We start from the raw sequence: 19,170 nt of genomic DNA on the forward strand, positions 1-19,170 counted from the left end.
TGGATTAATTTAACCTAACATGGAGTCAGGTGAAGCTGGCTGTCAGCTCCCTCAGTGAACCCGTTTAAAGTTTGGACTCTCTGAGGTCTGAGAGCAAAGATTCAGTCTAAAAACAGCATTCAAACACAGGATCAGTCTGCGTGTAGATCTGATCTCAGGTCAGCAGTGTAGCTGTCCTGTTTCAGGATCAGGAGACTGAAGAACAGAAACCTGCAGCCAAACTGCAACACTGTGTTTGAGAATGTGTCTGTTGTGCTGAGAATCTACCTTGTTGATGCCAGAGGTCAGAGGTGAAAGGTCAGGCTGCTCTGAGCTCATATAAAGTCAACAGTAATTCAAATACCACTCATTGTAACCAAGGTATGCAGAAGAGCATCTCTGAGCACACGTCAAACATTGAAGCAGACGGGCTGCAGCAGCAGAAGACCACACCGGGTACCACTGCTGTCAGCTAAGAACAGGAAACTGAGGCTACAGTTCACACAGACTCACTAAAAGTGGACAACAGAAGGTTGGAAAAATGTTTCCTGGTATGATGAGACTCAGTTTGTGCTGCAACATTCAGATGGTAGGGTCAGACTGTGGCATCAATAACATGAAAGCATGGATCCATCCTGCTTGTATCAGAGGTTCAGGCTGCTGGTGTTGGTGTGATGATGTGGGGATATTTTCTTGGTACCCTCTGGGCCCCTCAGTACCAGCTCAGCATCATTTAAACACCACAGCCTACCTGAGTGTTGTTGCTGACCATGTCCCTCCCTTTATGACCACAGCGTACCATCTTCTGATGCTGCTTTGAGCAGGATAACACACCGTGTCACAAAGCTCAGATCATCTCAAACTGCTTTACTGAACCTGACTCTGAGTTCACTGCAGTCAAACGGCCTCCACAGTCACCAGATCTCAATCCAACAGAGCACCTTTGGGATGTGGAGGAACGGGAGAGTCTCATCATGGATACACAGCCAACAAATCTGCAGCAACTGTGTGATGCTGTCAATATGGACCAAAATCTCTGAGGACCTAATAAAGTGGCAGTCAGTGCAGATTAAAGAGAAGCTGATAACAAAGGAACAACTCTGAGCAAGTAAAACCAAAACCAGCATTAAAATCACAACTTTAACAAATTATTTCAATATAATTGAAATAATCAGCAAATATCTGGAAACATGAAACATTTTAAGGCCTTATTTTTCTTCATGTTAATGTCAGAGTTTTTAATAAGCTGCAGGAAGCCTGTTCAGTGTGAGTGGAGAGCAGCCAAGTCTCCTCCTCTGATAAACCTCCATCTGTGCCACTGAAAAGTTCATCTGACTGCAAACATGTTTCCATTTGGCACTTCAGTCTTTACTCTGAAATTCAGCCTTCTTACCAGAACTTGTAAAGCAGAACATCTCTCCTCTGTTCTGGGCTCCCTTCACTGGCTTCCTGTGTTTTAGGATTCATTTTAAGATTTTATTGTATGTTTTTAAAATCTCTAAACGGGTTGGCTCCATCATATCTGGCTGAACCTGTAACCCCGTATGACCCCTCAGGGTCACTGAGATCAACTGACCTGCTCCTCCTCAGTGTTCCTAAAACTAGATTTAAGAACGGGGGGAGGGGGGATTTCTTGTTACATTTAATTATTTATTGTTGTGTGTGTGTTATATTTATTTTATTGTGTTATCCTGTTTTCACGTCCATCACTTTGGTCAACCTTGTTGTTTTAAATGTGCTTTATAAATAAATTTGGATTGGAAGTGACATCATGGCTCAAATGATTCATTATTAAACTGTTTCTTTAACATTTTTAAATATTTTTATTTAACCTTTGTAAGATTTACAACACAAACAAAACAGCAACAACATGAAGATTAAACAGATTAAGTACAAACTAACATGTAAGATAACTTTATAATACAAATACTAAAACTAAATACAAATAACTACATGCTACTAATTTCTAGAAAAAAAATGTAAGTATGTAACATTTTCTTTCACAGCTCCCTCATCAGATCTTTACAGGAGATTCCATCAGAATTCTGTGGAGCCGGATCTCAAGGTTTTTAAGTTTGACCAGAAGAGGATCTTTGTGTGTCTGCAGATTCATTGTGATCCAATGATGGGAATGATTTCAGGCCTGCATGATCACGCTGATGTTTGCACAGAGCAGATAATGAAGAGAATGTTTTTGCACATTGGTAACAGTGAAACAGTTTCTTTGCAGCGTGGGATCGTTTGTGTTGGGAGTATGAAGTGAGATTCCTGAAGCTCTTGTCACACTGGTCACAGCTGTAGTTCCCTTCAGTGTGTTCAGTGTGTGTACTTTCATGACGGGTACGATGGCCTGATCGTGAGAAGCTTTTGTCACAGTGTCTGCACTTGTATGGTTTCTCTCCTGTGTGGACTCGTTTATGCACTTTAAGGTGACTTGCAGTGATGAAGGATGACCCACACTGGTCACAGAGGTGCTTTTTAACCCCACTGTGGATGAGTTCATGGTGTTTTAATGCATTTGTTGTGGGGAAGCTTCTCCCACATTCTTTGCATTCCTTCAGTTTGTGTCCAGTGTGTCTACGCTGATGTGTTTTTAGGCTCTGTTGATGATTGAAAGTTTTCCCACAAAGGTCACAGCGAAACGCTTTCCCACCACCACAGCGATGACAGGGTTGAGAACTGGATCCATCTGTGTGGCTCTGCTTCTAAACAAAGACACAAAGACAGTGTAAGTCAGGGAATTCCTTCAACATTTTTATCCTGTACGTCGCCTGGAATAAAGAGCATCTCTGCCAACGTCCAATTACATTTTACTGTTTACATTACAACACTCAGCTTACTGGGATACAATAACTACAATACTACCACCATAATACTACAATAATACTCATTTAATACTAGAATAACCTTTGTGTGGTAGTGCTACAATACTAATGTCTTACTAAATTAATACTAAAGTAATACTGCAATAATATTGTAGTACTGCATTCCGACCACTGTAAATGTGCAATAACATCAATGTAATACTATAATGCTTATAATAGGACCAGAAGACCACATTAATACTACAATACTGCTAATGTAATACTATATACCACCACCAGAGTACATTCATAGAGCACAACAAACTGTGGGACTCACTATAAGTGAGCAGTGAGTGATTTTGGACACAGCTGTGTCTGTTCATTTTTCATACGGCTCATTTCATACAGACTTTCTCCTGCAGCCTTCAAACAAGTCACACTTTGACTCTGTGAGCTGGAGAACGGTGGAACAAAGAGAGGACATGAGAGGAAGATGAGACTCTTTCAAAGGTAACGAGTCAAAGACAAACAATGTAAATGTTTTAAAGGCCCACTTCCAGCTCTGCTGTGGAAACATTAACGTAAACGAGCCAAATATACGACAAAAAGTGGCATCACAAGCAAACAGCAGAGCAGGCAGCCTGTTAAGGACCGACTCCCTGTGACAAATATTTAAACTGTTTGTAGTTTGGCTCTGTTTACTCTGTGCTAACAAAGCTTACAGGTGTTTTTACCTGCAGAGAGAAGAATTTGGGCTTCAAAGCAAAGAATTAAACAGAAATGTTTTGATCATTTGTTCTATGGTTGTATTTTATAATTTATTTTTTATGACAGTAAAATTATTTTTATTCTATAGACACCTGACTGAAGAAGGAGCCACTGTAAACCAACATAAAGACCCATATATGCAGAAATAATAATACCATGATATACCAGGAAACTGGTGTATCATAAATAATACAGTGATATAAATGTTTGTCACTACAAAAAAGTAACAATTTAGTTTCTTATGATCATAGAAGCAAAAATCATAACTGAACAGTTGTTCCCAACAGTCAGGCTAAAGTTACGAGATCAAAATAAAAACACATACCTCACAGTAACTGCACTTGTAGAGTCTCTTTCTGCTGTGGATCTGTTGGTGTTTTCTCAGGTGCTTTGGAGCTTTAAAAGTCTTATCACACAGGTCACATTTATGAGGTCTCTCCTCAGTGTGGGTAAACATGTGGGATTGTAATTGTTGGTCTGTTCCAAACTTTTTGCCACACTGATCACAGCTGTACACATCATGTCCAGTGTGAATGCGTAGGTGTGTATTTCTGCTCCTTAGCCGACTGAAAGTTTTTCCACAATAGTCACAGCTGTATGCCTTAATTCCAGAGTGGGTGACTTGATGATTCTTTAAGCTGCAACTTTGACTAAAAGCTCTGCCACACTGATCACAGCTGTACGGCTTCTCTCCACTGTGGATGAGTTGGTGTCTTTTTAAGCTTCCAGTCAGGGTAAAAGACTTTCCACACAAGTCACAGCTGAACGGCTTCTCTCCAGTGTGGATGACTTGATGATTTTTTAATGAACGTTTACTAGTAAAATCCTTCCCACACTGATCACAGGTGTATTTTTTTCCTCCCTTCCTTCTGTGAGGTTTGTCAGCCTCCTGAGAGCGCTGACTTCTCGCTCCTTGTTGGTCCTGCAGTGACAGAGATACAAACAGAGGCAGTGAGTGAAATGCAGTCGTGGAACAAACTTCAAACTCCATTAATATTAGAGTTTTTTTGGTAGCCTCCAAAGATCTACTAGGTCTATTACCTCCACCTACTGTGAAAGTAGCACATGCAGCCATGTACAAGGGAAAAAAAGAGGAAACATAAAATTATGTGAAATGATTTCAAAGCATTAATTGAACATCCTGGTTATAAACAATCATAACAGTCCAGCTCCAAAATGCCAAAGGATGGGACAACACTGCAAATGGATGAAAGCCATCCTGGAAACTTGTTTTATCTGTGAGCTAACAGACACATCCTGGTCAAAGATGAATCCAAGATTCCTTACAGGACTACTGCAGGCCACATGAATGCCATAAAAGGACAGCAAACACACACTTTTCAAGTACTGTATGCATATATTTTCTAATAAATAACAAAGCAAATATGAGCTCTCTCTCACTGAGTTTCTGATCACACTGACAGACAAACTCCACAGTGTTGAACTGCAGTTTGTGATGGTACTTGTTGTTCTGCTCTGCAGCCTCTGTGAGTTTGGTGTAGCAGCACATGAAGCAGCTCTCCACCTTCTGCAGCTTCTGCTTAGAGTGACCCTAAAGCTTGAAGCAGATCTTCAGAGCAGAACAAGGACTACTGCCACCAGCTGCAGTCCAACACAGTGGAGTTGGAGTGTGTTGAACCACGGGATGAGAGACTCTGGGGATCACCACAACATCAACATCAACAGCTACTGGTACAGCATTTCCAAACCAGTAAGAACTGGAATCAAACTGGTTGGAAAACAATGAGATCTAATGAGGAGAGAGTGGAAAAGTGCTATGAAAATATGAAATGTGTAATTATAACAGTAATGAAAATGACATTATAGATCAAATACTGCTCAGTGAAAATGATGTATTGTATGATAAATTGTGGGTTTGATCTGAATCTTGATTATTAATGTCTTTGTTTCAGTGTCCTGTTAAAATGTGACCTTTTTATTTGGTCTTGTTGTAACTTCAGTGCTAATTGGGACCATAATAAAACAAACCAACAGCAGCTGATGAAGTCACACAGTTTCAATAATAGTGTAACACTGATATTTTTCTCACCTGTTGTGTTGAACTCATTGTTTCCTCCTGTAGAGGCTGAAAATGTTCCTCTGCTGCTCCGTCAGACTCTCCTCCTCCTGATAATCAGCTGCAGGAGAACAGATCTTTATTAGAAGCTACCACACTGCACTGTTTGGGGGAATGAGCCCTTTAAGGCTGGATTTGGATTGATACACTTTTGTGGGATACGGCCGGTTCTAGCCGGCTATGTTAGGGTGGGCATCTAGAAACAGTAGGTGGGAAACTTGTTTGAAACAAAGACAGAAGGTCTGAACAGCCGACTAGTAACCCACAGGTTTGTGGTTGGAGTCCCTGTTCGATCTGGACTTGAAGGAAATGAGTTTTTATTTAGTTTCAAATATACTCATGGTACATGTTTGCTCTTACCATCGTTACATTTATTTCCCTGACAAATCTGTCTTTGACTGGAAAATAAACATAACTGATTAATGACACAGAAGCTCATAATGTTTGGGGTCAGCCAAGAACAGTGTGTTTGTTCTGGGTATGTCTCTAACTAACAGATGCCAGGACTCTGTCAGGTGAAATGGTCAGCCACTGATGGAGACCAAACAAACAATAAACAAACTCTGAGGTCGTGTGAAGACACAGCTGCTGGAATCCTTTGTCTTACACAATTCTTGTTTTGTATATGATGTAAGCAGGACTGATAAGCTTTGACTATATGAAAACCTGAGCTGAAGAAGAGAGTGTCAGTACTTCATGTCATGTCCAGTACCACACTGGGCATGGTATACAGTTCTGACCCAGATTAATCTGTAAACTGTATGAAAATGGCTAATTAAATTTAATAATTGACTCTGTTGCCTGGAGTGGTGGCCTAGGGGAGAAGAAGAGGGTTCATCACTGAGAGGACCCTGGTTCAAATCCTCAGGCTGGCATCACTGTGGGTCCCTGAGCAAGCCCCCCCCCCCCCCCAGGTTGCTCCCCGGGCGCCCTTTGGCTGCCCCCTGCTCCATGCTGTGCTGTGTGTATTACATACTCCATGTGTGTGATGGGTTAAATGCAGAGAATGAATCTCACTGCATGTATATATATGTGACAAATAAAGCTCTCTCTTCTCTTCTTCTTCTCTGTTGGAAGTTAAGAACGTGGTCATATATACTTGATTTTTGCTGCTGAAATCCTTTCTCCTGCTTACATCATATACAAAACCAGAAATGTGCAAGACAAAGGATTCCAGCAGCTGTGTCTTCACATGACCTCAGAGTTTCTCTTTATTGTTTGTTTGGTCTCCATCAGTGGCTGACCATTTCACCTGACAGAGTCCTGGTGTCTGTTAGTTAGAGACATACCCAGAACAAACACACTGTTCTTGGCTGACACCAAACATTATGAGCTTCTGTGTCATTAATCAATTATGTTTATTTTCCAGTCTAAGACAGATTTCTCAGCCAAATAAATGTAGAACTAATAAAATCAAATGCATATCATTATTATATTTAAAGCGTCATAAAAACTCACTTCCTTCAACTCCTTATTCCATTGTGTAATTCCTGTTCGATAAACGAACACGTTGAAACCTTGGAGGAAGAAGCTGGTAACAGATTTCTTCAACTGCGGTTTTCAGGACCGCTCCAACAGTTTGGATGAGTACATACCAAACAACACTTTTCAGTTTTTTTAATTATAAAAAATTTTTTTGAATCATGTATAATTGGTCTTTTACATTAAATTCCAGTGAAATATAATTATGTTTGTGGTTATAATGTGACAAAATATGGAAAAGTTCAAGGGGTATGAATACTTTTGCAAGCCACTGTAGATGCTGTGACGTCCTACATCAGCTTCTGTGAGGACAGCTGCACACCATCACACACCAGGGTGACTTATAGTAATGACGAGCCCTGGTTCACAGCTAAGCTGAGGAGGCTGAGGCTGGAAAAGGAGGAAGTGTTTCAGAGTGGAGACAGAGGCAGTTTCAAAGTTCAGGTTTAGCAAAGCAGTGAGAGGCTAAACAGGTGAACTGAGAGAAACTCCAAAACCAGTTTTCAGTGAACGACTCTGCTTCTGTCTGGAAAGTTCTCAGTGACCCAACCACAAGCCTAAAGCCCCCCCACTGCACCAGCAGTTCACACCTCACCAACAGCCTGAACAGCTTCTCTTGTAGCTTCAACAATGGGACAGACCTGTTACTCCCCCCTCACCCCAGTCCCACCACCTCCACCATTCATACTACAACAGGGACCTGCTCACCACCTCACAAGTCTCTCCACCCCCCATGACGCCTCTCTCCATAGTTGAGAGAGATGTAAATACTCTTTCAGAGACAGAACCCCCACAAAGCAGCTGGACCAGACTCAGTGTCTCCATCATCTACCACACAGTGGATCCCAGTAGAAAGCAAATATAGAAACAGGAGAACATCTGAATTCACTCTGTGCTAAACATTCATTTGATAGAAGGAACAATTGTAATCATAGTCAGATTGTCATGAAACATCTGTGTGGCAGGCAGGCAGGAGGACCCCAAAGCAGGACACGCCAGGCAAAACGTAAAAGGTAATTCCACTTTATTGCTGGTGCTTGAACAAAAGGCCGGACTAGGAAGAGCTAGTGGCAAAACTCAATACGAAAAAATACCACACTTAAGCAGAACAGGACACACAGCAGGAGACATAGACGACGCAACAACAGGCATTGAAAACACTGGACTTAAATACACAAGAGGCCTGATGAGGAAAGAGGAAACAGGTGGGAACACAGGTGACGCTGATAACACTGACGAGACCAGGGGAAGCAAAACTAAACACAAGAGACCAGAACTGGACGACTATCAAAATAAAACAGGAAGTAAGACGATGGAACAGAGACGCAGACCTGACACAGAGTACAGAGAGAACACCAGGGACTAGAAACAACAATTAAACCTCACAACCAAAAGAAATCCCAAAACAGAACAGACAAAATGAAGCAAAACAAAAAACACACTGGGTCCAAAGGACCCCGGACCATGACACAGATCTACCTGAGCTTTAATGACGGGGCCTTTTAACTCACACATTCAACACTTTTTACCAGCTTTCCTTCCTGGCTTTGACTGCTGCAGCTGTGTTTGACACTGCAAGACATTTTTAAATTATTCTTCATTCTTCATGATTATAGTTTATTCTTTTGGGGGAAATGCAGCTTTAAACCTTCAAATGTTCAAGTGAACCCAACAATACACAAGAAAAATCAATCTGATTGATCACAAGTGGACAAACTTTTGGCTTCTGTAGACAAAATAAAATCCAACATTTAATCCACAACATGATTAAAACATTCTTCTTGTCCCAAATCACCAAGAGCTGCACATGAAGCACCACAATATGTTTTTATTCTCAGTGATTTCAGATATGAACTCTGTTTACTTTCATCAGTGTTTGTTAACATCTTCCTCTGCATTAGTTTATAGCAGCGAGTCATTCAAATGAGACTTTTTAGGAGTTCACTTCCTCTCATGTGTTCATCCACAGCAGTTTTCTACTAAGCTGCTAAAGTTAGCTCGATGCTTACCTTTAGCTGAGCCCACAGACAGAGTTTAACGCTGTTCTCAGGTCAGATCCAGGAGACCAGGGTGCGCGGATCGATCCAAGTATCAACAGTATCGATACAAACGTTGGTAGTGATGTTGGATCGATGCTTTAGTTTGTTTCTCCTCTAAGTTCACTTCTTTTCCTCCAGGAAAAAGCAGCTCTCTCTCTGTGCTCCGCTCCAACCACGCAGCCGCACTTTGCTCCGCCCCCTCCTTCCTGCTCTGCTGTGGTTTGTTGCTGCGCGGTCACGTGACTCCGCGGCGCTCAGATATCACGTTTGCTGGAAATTCTCTACAACAGCAGCAACTTATAAAGACACGAAAAAGAGCAACAAAGAAACAAAGAGGAGGGAAATCATCATCAATTCATATCAATCATCAATAACCTGAGTAAATACAAACTGCACTTTTTCAATCATTTCATGCATTAAGGGAACAAAGTCATCCAAACCTACCTGCCCTGTGGGAAAAACTCATTTCCCCTCGTCTTCAATGATCAATGAACTGTGATGAAGCAGATTGTTGGAAAGCTGACTTCAGTCTCACTGCCACACTCAGGCCTGATTACTGCAGAGCTGCTCAATCACGAAGGCCCTTAAACACAAGCTGTGTGACAAAGTCAAGTGTAACAGGCCCCTGGCGAGTGGGCTGCCAACAGATTATATTTTGTCCTGAAAAGAACAGGAAAATCATGGGACGGACGACATCAGTGTGTTTCCTTCTCCCGCTTCTGCTGAGTCTGAAGACGGAAGCGGAAGCCACACTAAGCCATCTCACTGGGGTGAAGGTGCCCCCTTGTGGCGTAACTCAGGATAGCACTCCATTTATCTTGTAACAGAAATCAGAAAACTAAGATCCTAATTTAACAAAATTACAAACAAAATTCACACAATACCACAAAGTCAAACCACATAATGTGACCACACATTACGGTGTGTCACACGGTCCCTGACAAAATAAGAATGGCTCCTGACATTTGAAACCTTAATTTTTTTTTCCAAAAGATTTTACAAACAACAACAACATTTAATAAAGCAAGGGTGTGTTGTATGCGTGAGGTGCGTAAGTGTATGGGAGGTAAGGTGTGAAGCCAGAGAGTCCTGGAATATAAGGGGAAACCATCCCTGGTGGCATGTAGGGTGGGGAAAGCATTGCAACAGTGGGGTGAGGCTGAAAAGAAGGTTCACCCAAAGTTTGATATGTGAGCATCTGTCTAGGCTTCCTCTCCCTAGTCGACCTTCTTATGCCTCCGGGTGGGTGTAGTGGAGGTGGATGTGTAGGTCCTTCTCCTTCGCTTGGGACTAAAGTTTCATCCTCTGCGCATTCTGATGGGACTGAGTCATGTAATGAAAGTGCTTCGGAAAGGTTGTCTCCCAGACTGACTTGTTCCTGGCCGACCAGCGTATTAGTGTGATTTCTTCCCCATACAGATACATGTCTGTTTGCTTCTGCAGGGTTTATCTGAGATGGAGTAGGCGTACTCTGGTAAGCCTTTCTCCGAGTAGACTCCCTCTCTCTCACAGGAATCCTCAACCAAAATGTTTCACTACTGCCTTCAGAGTCTGATTCGCTTGCTTCTGACTGTCCCCTCATTTCTCTGTCATGTGACTGGTCCTTTCTTTTTGTTCGTCCCCTTGGTGTAGGCTCAGGGATGTTTGGTGGAGTCTCCACTGGTAAGTCATTCACAAGTAGTAACAAGTTACGGTGGAGCACTCGGGTCTTCTGTCTATCTCCTGCCTCTCGGTACACTACATACACAGGGTTGTCAGCTACCCGTTCTTTGACTACATAGATGCTTCTTTCCCAGTATGATCTGAGTTTTCCGGGCCCCCCTCTCTCACTGAGATTTCTAACGAGGACCCTGTCCCCAGGATGCAAGATGACACCCCTGAGTTTCTTGTCATAATAATATTTGCCCCGTTCACTGGATAGTCTACTGTTCTCACAAGCAATCTTGTATGCTTCAGTCATCTTTTCTGCCCATTTTTCAGCATAGCTTCTGTGAGACAAAGTTTTTTTCTCCCCAATCAGGCCAAACAACAAATCTATTGGTAGACGGGGGTGATGACCATACATCAAAAAATAAGGACAATACCCAGTTGACTCATGTCGCGTACAGTTATAGGCATGCACTGTTTGTTGGAGGTGATCTTTCCAGCGTTCTTTTTCTTTGTCACCAAGTGTTCTAAGCATCTGCAAGAGAGTTCGGTTAAATCTCTCAGCAGGATTACACTGGGGATGATATGGTGTGGTCCTCGAATGTCCAATACCAGCTTTTTCTCTTAGAGTCTTAAAGAGCTGATTTTCAAATTCACGACCCTGGTCATGATGCAGCCTGCCAGGGTATCCAAAACGCTGAATAAAGTCACCAAAGATGCGCTCAGCTGCTGTCCTTCCTGACTTATTTTTGGTTGGGTATGCCTGAGCAAACCTTGTGAAATGATCCACTACAACCAGGATATATTCATATCCACCTCGGCTGGGTTCTAGGTGGAGATAGTCTATGCATACAAGGTCTAAAGGTGAGTTTGAACTGATTGTGCCCATTGGGGCACGGACATGTACAGCGGGTTTTTTCTGCTTTATGCAGGGACATTTCTTTGTGACATATTCCTCAACTTCCTGCTTCATAAATGGCCAGTAAAACCTCTCCCTAACTAGGGACAGTACTCGTTCTGTGCCAATGTGTCCCATGTCGTCATGGAGGTACTTTAATACTATGGCCTTGTATCTAGCTGGGAGGACTAGTTGTTGCCTTTCACTGGTCAGTCTGTACAAAAGTCCGTTGTCAAGATATAGTTTGCTCCATTCATGGAGAAGTCTCCTGGCTGCTCTACTTACTGTTTGTCGTATCTCATTTGTCATTACAGCATTGGTCTCTTTTAGCTGGATGACTTCTCCCACTGCTGGATCTTCCCTTTGGGCCTTGGCCAACTCCTCACTGCTGATGGTTGGGAGTGACGTTGGGGGCCCTTGGCTTGTGTTAGTGGCGAGAGCAAGGGCAGCAACCCAAGCTACATCCTGTTCCTGGGCTGCCTTAGCACCACCCCATGTGGCTTGCACCACATCAGGAGACAGCTCCTCAGTGCACTCTGTCACATACTTGCTAATGTCAAGGGGCATGCGGGACAACGTGTCAGCATCTGAGTTTGCTTTTCCTGGTCTATATTTGATCTCAAACCGAAAGTCTGACAACTCCCCAACCCAACGATGCCCGACAGCATTGAGCTTAGCAGTGCTCATCACATAAGTGAGCGGGTTATTGTCAGTGTAAATGGTGAAGTGTGGCGCATAGTACAAATAGTCTCTAAACTTTTCGCACACTGCCCATTTAAGAGCCAGGAATTCTAATTTTCCACTGTGCAGGCGATAGTTTCTCTCAGCCTGTGACAATGTCCGGGAGCCATACCCAATAACCCTCAACCTACCATCCTGTAGTTGATAAAGTACAGCACCAAGGCCCTGTTCAGAGGCATCTGTGTGTAGCAAGAAAGGTAAGTTGAAGTCTGGGTAGGCCAAGACTGGAGGCTGGGTGAGCATGTCAACAAGCTGCTCCAGCACCCCCTGGTGTTCACCAGTCCAATCCACAGGTGTACTGGAAGGTAACTGGTTACTTTTGGGTTTCTTTTGGTGAGACTGTGCTAGTGTCATGCCAGGCTTAGCTTGGAGAAGTTCATACACAGGCTTTGCTATGCGTGAGAAGTCCTGGATGTAGCTACGATAATAGCTGAGGAAGCCCAGGAGCCGTCTCACATCACCAACAGTCCGAGGTGTTTTGGCCGTGAGTGACTGCACAGCCTCCAGGTCCTTTGGATCAATCTGCACGCCCTCTGCAGAAACAAGGCGGCCCAAATATCTCACCTGCCTGCGAAACAGTTCGCACTTCTCAGGTCTCAGTTTCACGCCATGATGTTGGAGTGCTTTTAAGACTTTGCGGACACCCTCAACATGGTCCTCAAAAGTCTTAGTGTAGCAGAGAATGTCATCCAAGTAGGGGATGCAGCATTCATCCCTGAATGAATGCAACATCTCTTCCATACTCCTTTGAAAGGCTGCAGGAGCATTTGAGAGGCCAAAGGGTATTCTAACCCACTCATATAACCCCCAGGGGGTTACAAAGGCTGTGAGGTGCCTTGAACCTTCTGCCATATATCCCTGGTGGTATGCCTTTCCTTGATCAAGAATACTGAACCAGGAATGGCCCCCCAGTGTGTCGATCAGATCTTGGATTCGAGGCAGTGGGTGCCTATCAGGGATGGTTTTTTGGTTCAGTAGACGATAGTCAATGCAAAGGCGTAATGTGCCGTCTTTTTTGCGGACACACACAACAGGGGCAGCATAAGGAGACTTTGATTTGATGATCCAGCCTTTCGCCAAAAGGTCCTGAATGTACTCTTTTACTTCATTAAACAATGGCTTTGGGACTGAGCTGTAGGCTTTTTGTACAGGAATGTCATCTTTAAGGTTTAGTGACATCTGTAGACTTGGAATGCAGCCAATATCATTGGCATCCTTTGCAAAAGCAGCTGACTCCTCATACAACAACTTTTTCACAACTCCTTGCTGCTCCTCTGTAAGGTGTTTTACATCAACTGGTGGATGCCAAAGTAGCGGTGAGCAGTTTGAATTGGGTGGGGGGGTGGTAACACTCTGGATCTTTGTGTCTCTGTTTGGGAGTGAGTCAGTTTGGACAATTTTTTTAATGGGTTGGATACTGCCAATCAAAGATTTTCGAGGTAGAATGATGTCATGTTTTGTCTGGTTTCCCAGAGGTAGGTTCACATGGGGGGTTTTCCCCCTCTGAATTTCTAAGAGACCCTCACCTATGTCTAGCTGTTGTAGCTGCGGGCAGCTTTCCTCAGGTTCAAACAATACTAGCGAACCACAAGGGTCAAGCTGCGGTGGTACTTTACATTTTATACAGGTTACGCTCCCAGCTGGGATGACTTTTTCTTTGTGACCTATCCTCAAGCGTCCCTGAGCTGAAACTGTTTTTTTGGTCTGTACAAAATGTACAATGGTCTGAGCTGTGTCACTAGGGATGGACATTGCTCCACCAAGTAAGCGAGTTAATGTGGGAGCTAACCTTTCTGGTTTTCCCTGAATCACCACTTCTATCACATTGAATCCCAAAAGTGGCACCTCTAATGGTAATGAGCTCACCAGGAAGGGCACACTGATCGATAAGTCTGGGTCTTCATTCCCTGGTAAGTTCACAGTTATGATGACCCAGCCATCAAAGGGAATTTGTTCTCCACTCACTGCATACACTTCTAATGTCTTTTTGTCCTCCATGAGTTCAATTAATTCAGCCAGTGGACGAATGTCAAGATCAGGTAAGTATTTTTCTTTCCAAGGTCGGTCTATTATGCTGACTTGGGCTCCTGTGTCCAGGAGAGCGTCAACAGCAAGGCCATTGAGAATGCACTTGGTCAAAGCCTTCCTGCCTATTAATTTAGCAACAGGCTCATTGGTAGATTCCATTATGTCTTTTGAAGAGTTATCAGTAGTTTTCTCGTAGCCAGACCTTTTGTTAACAACAGCTGTTTCAGTGGTTATTTTTGTCTTGCTGTTCCTAGTTTTATTGTGGGTGCTACCAGGTGCAGTTTCCCTGTGTGTGCATTGGGACTCTGGAAGAGCTCCGGTTACTGTTTGTCCCCCCACAGCAACCGGTTCATGTTTCCCTGATGCTTAGGGAGTTTTAGACAACCTACAGCCCTGTGTCCCAGTTCACCACAAGAAAAACAGTGTTTACAATCTTGTAAACCCCCCTGCACACACTGTGGACAGCCGAAGCGGTTCTCTCTCCTGACTACTTGTGGCTTGCCAGGTGGACCGCTGCACATCTGCTTTTTCTCCACTTTCTCTGCCAGTGAGTCTACTAATTTGGTGAGCACATCTATTTTTTCTGCAAGTTTCTGTACTTCATTGGGCATAGTTTTATGCTCTGCCGTCTCTTTCTTTGCACTTGGCCGCTGCACACTCTCTCCCTCGACCTGCACACTATGTGCAGTAGTTTGTTTTGAGCGTTGTGTTGATCCCAGACGCCTTTGTCGCTCACTCTCATCACTGGTCACTCTCATCACATGTTTAAGGATTGTCTCGTCTGTAACTGTTTGGTCTGAAAGGAAGGGCTTCAGCTCCCGACGAATATCATTGTGCTTGTGTCCTATTCCCTGGTACACTGTGTGTAGAAAGACACCTTGCACTGTGTCTGGGCTATATCTAATATCAGTCCCTGGTTGCCTTGATTCAAACAAGATTCTTTGTTTCAGCCCAATAACTCGGTAAAGGAACTGTTGAGGGGTCTCGTGCTCTTTTTGCTTTGTGCACATTAGTTCTTGAAATAGTTCTGTGCTATTCCTCTCCCCCAAGTGTGACTGGAGGAACCCCCTGAGCTCAACTACAGTCATGTCTTCCTTATTAACCAGCATGTCCTTGAAGTCCCCTGGTTTTATTATCCTTAACACACCTCTTACAATCTCTGAGTCGGTAAAGTTGTCCTTTAACCCCTCGTCTATCTGTCTGCACACACTGTTATAGCTAATGTCAGAAGAGTGGTCCCCAATTTGGCCTCCCTGTACTTTAAATTCACGATGGTGAATATAGGCAAGATCCTTTAGGGACACTACTTGTTCAGGTCCTGAGGGTCTGGAAGTGTCTGTCTGTGTTTCAAAGTGAGGTAGGGTTCTGTTTGGCAGAACAGGCCGTATAGATGTAAGCTGGGCTGTGGCTTGTGGTGTGTGGATGTGCACAAGTTGGGACAGTTTTTTGCTTAAATCCTCATAATCTAACAGCATTCTTTGGACATTCTCTGGTGACACATTACAAGTAACATCATTCATGTCAGTGGCTAACTGAGCATTTGTTGTCACAGAAGTGGCAGCATTCATTACATCGGTTAATGGCACATCAGTTGTAGCTGATTGTGCTGACTCAATAGGTGGAGCGGTGCCAAATGTTGACACTGGCTTTAGATGTACATTTGGCTCAACAGGTAGAATCACACTACTTTGCGACTGAAAAACGTCATCAACAATATCTTTCAGGGCTAGCAGTTCTCCCATGCCCCTATCCTCAGAATCTAGCAAGTTCTTACTGTACATGAAGGCGTGGATGTACTCAAAGCATCCTTCTGCGTCTCCACTGGAGAGCTCTGCAGCATCCTTGCCTGGAACAGGGCCAACAGCAGAGGCAATCTTGAAAAGTTCGTTGGATGACAGCGAGAGCAGGATCTTCCTGATGTCCCACACCAGGCTCTTCCTCTCGTGGTCTGCCATGTTAACGTCTTCCACAACCTCCTGCAGCAGATGACTCTCAGGAACAGCTCTTCCTTCGCTTCGTCACCAGCTCACCTTCAGGCAATGAGCATCGAGCCACCAGCTTTACCAGTCACAGGTAATGTAGATTGTGGGATTAGCTCGTAACCAACATCAAGAGCCAATCCCGGCCGAGCCCCCAAGAATCTGTAACAGGCCCCTGGCGAGTGGGCTGCCAACAGATTATATTTTGTCCTGAAAAGAACAGGAAAATCATGGGACGGACGACATCAGTGTGTTTCCTTCTCCCGCTTCTGCTGAGTCTGAAGACGGAAGCGGAAGCCACACTAAGCCATCTCACTGGGGTGAAGGTGCCCCCTTGTGGCGTAACTCAGGATAGCACTCCATTTATCTTGTAACAGAAATCAGAAAACTAAGATCCTAATTTAACAAAATTACAAACAAAATTCACACAATACCACAAAGTCAAACCACATAATGTGACCACACATTACGGTGTGTCACACAAGCAGCTCAAAGATGTCAGGAAGCAAAAAAGGAGCTTCCAAGACAAAGAAAGAAGCTGAAAGGAACCAATGCAGACACAAATGAGCCTCTGACAAAGAAACATGCAGACACAACACCACAAGCACCAATACTAAGGAGACAAAAACACATTCAATCAACATGGATCAAAGTGCAAGATCAAAGTTACAGGAGCAGCTGAAGGACAAAAAGCTGTGATCATTAAAGAACTCTGAGCTTTGGACAAATATCACAAATGTTCACAATTATGACAGCTTCATCCAAACCAGTTTTATAGCTCCTGTAATGTAGCGGACCACAAACATTGGGTCAGGCCTGAGGAATCTGCTGCAGCCATGGCTCTTATACTGGACCATAAGAAGTTTGTCTCATGTACTGTTTATATCTGTTGAGACTGAAGAAACCTGAAAAACTAGCCTATCCCCCAGGTTCCGGCATGTTCGTTTATTAAACAGGAATGACAGCAAACAACGGAATAAGGAGTCCAATTATTACATTTAATAAAGACATTTCTAACAGTTTACAGATTAATCTGGGTCAGACTGCATGCCATGCCGTGTGAGATGGCATGAAGTACTGGCACATTCTAATTCACACTAGACATACCATAAATATAACAATTTAAACAGAAATATAGCATCAAGTAGCATATTGCAGAATTAATCTTCACAACAAGGTGAAGGTGTTGAAATAACTCTGTACAGCAGACAGAAATAAGACTGCATAGTAGAGAAACAACAAAATCACATGCCGATGATTTACTGGAAAAGAATGTGTGTTTTGGTCTGATGTTTTGTGTCTACAGGACCCAGATGAGGCCGTTAACAGGCGACAGTGAAGGGCACAGAAGAAGGAACTGATAAGCATGCTACATGCTTGCATATTTCAATAACTGTGTAACTGTGTCTAAGTCTGTATAAAAGTTGAACTAAGATAGAGAGTGGTGTCAGACTTGTGTGAAGCTGCACTGACTGCATCAGACAGCTCCGACAACTCTGAACCAGATTAATCTGTGAAACTGTTTGAAATGGCTTTATTAAATGTAATAATTGGACTCCTTATTTCTGTTTGTTCTGTGTCCATTCCTGTTCAATAAAACGAACACGCAGAAACCTAAAGGCTTAAACAGCAACAGCACACACACTCTTCTTATTATTATATTTAAATTCCTTCAGGTCCAATCAAAGTCCAACTCTAAGAAGCTCTTACTCCAAACATACAAAGAAATGATCAACTGGACCAATGCACAGGTAGCAGTTAAATATGCAGCCTTCAGCCTCCAATACATCAGATCTGACAGTGCTTATATTCACTGAACCCACAGATGTTCAAACCACAGTAGTCATCGATTTATCACTGCAGATGTATTCCTACACCTCTTGGACAAACACTGTCCATATATGGCCGTCATCCTGGTCAGTTTCCTGTGAAAGGCACATAATGTCTCAGATGTGGTCTCAGACACCTGTGGGAAAAGTCCAGTGAGATAAAGTTCCAATTCTTCCCCGACAATTAAACAAATTGAGTCATGAACTGCAGGCCTTATGGGTCAATAATTACATTTACACAAACAGCTAGGACTATAGTTTAACAGGACACCAAGGTGCCCACAATATATATTTTAGAGATCTATTTATTCACTGGCTTTTCATTGTAAATCTCTTGTTTGTTTATCATGATGAGAAATTATGTTACAGTTTTAATATACCCCTAGTTTTAGCAGCACGGTGGAGCAGTGGTTAGCACTGCTGCTTCCCAGTTAGAATACCATCTGGAAGGCGTGGGTTTGATTCCACCTTGGCCCAGGCCTCTCCCTCTCTCTGAGTGGAGTTTGCATGTTCTACCCGTGCTTGCGTGGGTTTCTTCTGGGTACTCTGGTTTTCTCCCACATTCCAAAGACATGCACTTACTGGGGTTAGGTTAATTGGCTACTATAAATTGCGCATAGCTGTGAATGAGAGTGTGAGCGTGAAAGGTTGTTTGTCTCTCTGTGTTGGCTCTGTGACAGGCTGGCGACCTGTTCAGGGTGTACCCTGCCTCTCGCCCTATGACTCTTGCAACCCTGAACAGGATAAGTGAATGGATGGATAGTTTTACTAAGTTAGGATCAATCCATCAAAAGTGAATCTGTTTTCATGCACCCAGAGTTGTTTGTCAAATGCCTTTAAGCAGAACACTGAGAGACATTATGTCTGTGAGTGTAAGCTGCTTCTTCAATGCAAGTGTG

At 43.3% G+C, this 19,170-nt stretch overlaps 1 long non-coding RNA gene across 1 annotated transcript; it reads right to left on the bottom strand.

The window, feature by feature from the left end:
- Positions 1-5,632: 5,632 nt before the first annotated feature.
- On the bottom strand, positions 5,633-10,528 carry LOC115775705 (uncharacterized). The gene is made up of 3 exons (XR_004019376.1): positions 9,594-10,528; positions 9,120-9,445; positions 5,633-5,689 (listed from the first exon to the last, which is right to left on the bottom strand). It is a non-coding gene; the product is annotated as an uncharacterized LOC115775705 (long non-coding RNA).
- Positions 10,529-19,170: the final 8,642 nt, after the last annotated feature.

Source organism: Archocentrus centrarchus, unplaced genomic scaffold (assembly GCF_007364275.1).
Source record: "Archocentrus centrarchus isolate MPI-CPG fArcCen1 unplaced genomic scaffold, fArcCen1 scaffold_24_ctg1, whole genome shotgun sequence".
Classification (NCBI taxonomy): Eukaryota; Metazoa; Chordata; class Actinopteri; order Cichliformes; family Cichlidae; genus Archocentrus; species Archocentrus centrarchus.